The sequence below is a fragment of the Pipistrellus hanaki genome (genome assembly GCF_964339955.1).
Source record: "Pipistrellus hanaki genome assembly, chromosome: 6".
Lineage (NCBI taxonomy): Eukaryota > Metazoa > Chordata > Mammalia > Chiroptera > Vespertilionidae > Pipistrellus > Pipistrellus hanaki.
The window spans coordinates 16,093,969-16,098,648 of record NC_140508.1 but is presented as its reverse complement, the minus strand read 5'-3'; the positions used below and the strand labels follow the sequence as shown (position 1 = coordinate 16,098,648).

The following is a 4,680-nucleotide window of genomic DNA, read 5'->3' as shown; positions in this document are numbered from 1 at the left end:
TGGGCTACATGGCTATGGAGGGAACATGGGTGAATGCAAGAGAAACACAAGAGCCCAGAACCCAGAGGGCCAAGGGCAACAAGAGAATGAGAATTCCTATCTGGGCTATGTAATCCAAAATTTTCACATGGGCTTATAGAGGCTCTGCCCCTCTGGCCAATTATCTCTGTTCCCAGGTTTTACTGGCAGGTACCTTCCCTATGTCACCCCAATTCACCGTGCAAACTCCTATCTTCCCCTTTGTCCAGTCCCTTCCCCCAGTCATCTTCAGGGAATGGACTGGTGGTACCCTGGGAGTGTGAAACTGCAGCTTCCTGGTGACTCTATCCAAATTACTATATTTATAATGTCTTGCTTCCCTTTTGTTCCCTTTCTGTTATTAAAAACTTGGATAGTTATTAATCCTTGGATAGTAGGCAGGTTTATTTCCTGATCAGGATAATAAAGATAGTGGGTAGGTTTGCTGTTACCCCAAATAAGATTAAGATTTCTTAAATTCAAGGTTCTTCAACTCTGGTATAAACCTATTGTGTGCAGCATTCACTTGGGCCTGTCACTCAGAGGCTGGATTTAGGGTTATTATAAATAGGAAGCTCATGCTACCTAAGTGATAAAGTCCTTACCTCTGGCCCAGGAGTTTTCTGTGGGTTTTGTGTGGGGGTTTTTTTCCAGCTTCCAGGAGATGTGTTAAGCTAGCTGGTTGGTTTTCATTTAAGTGAACCTTCAACCCTACTTAGTTCTTGACAGAGCATTAAGAAATAGACTATTTTATCAAGCTGTTCATTCTATGCATTAGACAATTACAGGTAGAGTGTGGTTACTAAGAAAGCCAAAACCTTCTTTCTAAACTCCAAAAGTTTAAAATCCATCTAGAACCACCCTCACAATGAGCTATTTTAGCTTCCAAATAGATTTGTAGGAACTTTTATTATGAGCTTATTTTTAAATACATGCATTATAACCTAAACATCAGGAGAACACTTGTCTATATATTGGTTCCTATGTCATTCATTGTGACAGGATTTGAATTTCCAAAGCTAACACAGGAGCAAAACCATTTTTCAAATGTTCCTGTAATCTTTCATTGAGGTAATAGGAGGATGACCTGAAAGTCTACTTCCTTTTGCTGTAAGTAAATTGTCTAGGAACAGAATGTCTGAATTAATTGCTTACTTCCTGTAACAACAATGATCATAATGATAAGTGCTAAGAACGTGTAAGTTTCAGGATCCTACTCTGAGCATTCTGTGTAAGTCACATGAGTCAACTGTTTAAACATAGTATGACCCCTAGCAAGTGTTAAATGAGTGTTTGCTTGCATTATTATCATATTACCTACTTCAATTAGATAAGAACTCTTGTGTTCATGTCTGAGAGATGAGAAAAGTAAGGCTTAAAAAGGTCAATGCTGGATCACGGATAATGAGTGGGAGTGTTTTTTGGCTACAAGTGCAGAACACACATCTGAAAGCACTAAAGCAACCAGAATGTGGATCACCTCAGAAAAATAAGTTCAGTAGAAGCAGTGCCAAAACTGGCTACCTCATCAGCTCTCTTTATTACCAAGCACCCTAGTTCTTTCCTACTTCTTCCCTATTATCTTTAAAGTATTGGCTTTCATATTGGACAAGCTTTTCACCTCATAGTCACAAAGTGGCTGTACCCCCTCCAAGAATTATAGTCCCATGGGACAATAGCCAAACCTTCCCCAGAAGTTTCACCTACAACTTCCATAATCTATTTTCTTGTCTCTTTCTCCAGAGTTGGGCCACATGCCCACCCCTAAAGCAATCACAGATTCTTGGGAGGGAACCAACTTCATCACTTAAGTATATTTAAAACTAAGTCCTAAACAAAATCAGAAATCTGGCCCCAAAGAAAGGAGAGGTAGAGGAGTTTGGGAGGCTTGCAACATTGGCTAAAATCTTTGGCCCAAGTGATTTAAAAGTGATTTTGGGAGTATGATCAGAGGAGGGTCAAAGCTGCCCGCTGTTGGTGTTGCTGCCAGAGGAACCCCTTGTGTCATGGTAAGCATGATAATGTCTTTCATTTTTGAGTGGATCTACAATGGCTTCAGCCTGTATTCCAGTTCCTAAGATTGTACAAGAAATTTAGAAAACTTATATTCTTTGGTCTGGACAATGCAGGCAAAACCACTGTTCTACACAAGCTCAACAATGATAGATATGCCGAAGCCGGTTTGGCTCAGTGGTAGAGCATCAGTCTGAGGACTGAAAGGTCCTAGGTTCGATTCTGGTTAAAGGCATGTACATTGGTTGCGAGCACATCCCCGGTAGGGGGTGTGCAAGAGGCAACTGGTCGATGTTTCTCTCTCATTGACATTTCTACAATAGCTCTCTCCCTCCCATCCTCTTTGTAAGAAAAAAGATAAATATGCCGACCATTTAAAAAAAAAAAAAACCTTTATAAAAATGACAGACATGTTCCAACATTACCTCTGATATCCAAGAACTGACAACTGCTGAATTGACTTTTACAATTTTTGATCTTGGTGTGCCTGAGCAAGCAAGTTGAGTTTGGAAAAATGATCTCCCAGTAGGTAGTGGGATCGTCTTTTTGGTGGACTGTGAAGATCATCCTCACCTCATGGAATCCATAGTTGAACATAATGTTTCAACCATTGATGAAACAATATCCAATGTGCCAATCCTTATCTTGGGTTACAAACTGACAGAACAGATGCAATTGGTGTAGAAAACCTCTGGGAGATATTTGGGTTTTCCGGACAGACCACAGGAAAGGGGACTGTGACCCTGAAGGAGCTGAATGCCCACCCCATGGAAGTGTTCATGTGCAGTGTGTTCAAGAGAGAAGGCTATGGCAAAGCTTCCCATGGCTCTCCCAGTACATTGGCTGATGTTTGGACAATGAAAATAGGAGTTTTATTTCTGGGGAACTGATCCTATTCACAGCTTCCTCATGAACTTTTCTAATAGAACAAGAAAAGCTCTCCAACCACCTCTGGTATTGAGAAGCCAGGGTCTCTGTCAGCTCTCACTTCACCCAGTGGCAGCATGTGCTCTCCTCCACATTGTTGGCAGGTCATGCTGTCCATGTGCTGAGGTAAGTCAGCATTCCAGGCCTTGGAAGCTGGCAGGTCTTGGCAGGTGGAGCTGTGTGCTATCAGGGGCCAACTGAAAAGGAAAACGTGTCTCACCACCGTGGTTGATTTCAAAAGAAATGATTCCAGTTTTTCAAAGGAAGTGATAACGTAATTAGTTTATCTTCTAACATTCTGAGTTTACAATTTACTTGGTTCAGAGTGTTCTGTTCTTTTTGCCTTAAAACTAGTGAGTGGCCTTTAGATACTTCATAAAATTATGCAGAGGTAGATGTTGGAGGCCAGAGCTCTGTCAGGTGAACTTACTCCTGTTGGGTTAGCAGGTTAGTGGTAGAAGCTCTCCTGTTTGTCTAAATGCCTGGAATAGGTGGCATCACTTTGTGCACAGAGAACTTAGAAAGGGCAGAACCTGCATCACAGGTGCAGCAGATGTCCACTGTGGCAAGCTAGGGCTATTTCCCATCATGAAGTCTATAGCAGATTGTTCGCTACAGAGGAATTCATGATAAAGCCAGTTATTGTTGTTATTATTCCTTATAAAGTTAACAAATTTCAGCCAGTCTTTGCTTTTAACTGTTGAAAAGTTTAATTTCTCTTTCATCGCCTTTTACCTTTCTCTTATAAAAAGTGACATTTGCCTCAAAAAAGAACTGAGAACACCTCCCATGCTGTCATATACTCTAGGTGTCTCTCAGTTACTTTTGCACAGATTCCAGGGAGAACTTTCCTGAATAGAAAGTCACACAGGACAAAGTTAACAGCAGAAGGGCTCTTAATTCTGTGATTTGAGAACTTAAAAACCTGTTGTTGTGGCATTTGGTTGAAGCTAGGAGATTTACTCAGTAGGCTTTAAGTTTCCACTTGCAAGATTTGCTTGGGGCAAAACCAGATGCAGCAAGAGATTGGAGATACCAAGCACCAGAAACCCAGGTTGGGGGTGTTATCAGAATCAACACAGACAGTGCTTGTTGGTGCCAAACATTGTTCTGTTTCACATGTCAACTTATTTAGCCACAGACTATGCTGCCTCCAAAAATGCCTGATATTCGAAAACCACCTTCCCTACCCAGCCAGTGTGGCTCAGCAATTGAGTTTCGACCCAGGAACTAAGATGTCACTGGTTTAATTCCCAGTCAGGGCACTAACTGGAATTCGGGTTCGATACCCAGTGTGAGGCATGCAGGAGACAGCCAATCCATGATGTTCCTATCTCATCGATGTTTTTATCTAACTCTCTTTCTTCCTCTCTCTCTAAACATCAATTTAAAAAAAAAAAAAACACATATATTTTTAAATCACCTCCCCCATTCCTCACTGTCAGCTGAATTAAAACTCCTGGCAACTCAGCCTCATGATGGTTTCTTGACTCTGGAGAAAAACCTATCAGACCTGAATTTTCTAATCTCTTATTCTTTGGGTGCATATGGTTTTGTCTTGATGCGGTGTTGAAGGCGGTGTCTCTTGGTTTCCACTCAACTCTACTGTCCTTATTTTAGTAATCTTTAAAAGCTAAGATACTTTTACCAATCCCTGCCCACCCCTGAACCAGGCCTGAAGCCTGAGGCATGGTGGGACTTGAGAGCTAAGTAGGGAAATGG

The 4,680-nt window shown here is 41.5% G+C and overlaps 1 pseudogene across 1 annotated transcript; it reads left to right on the top strand.

Moving 5' to 3' along the window:
• The first annotated feature begins 2,039 nt into the window (after positions 1-2,039).
• On the top strand, positions 2,040-2,878 carry LOC311624690 (small COPII coat GTPase SAR1A-like; annotated as a pseudogene). Its single transcript has 2 exons — positions 2,040-2,208; positions 2,440-2,878. The product of its transcript is annotated as a small COPII coat GTPase SAR1A-like (transcript).
• The last annotated feature ends 1,802 nt before the right edge of the window (positions 2,879-4,680 follow it).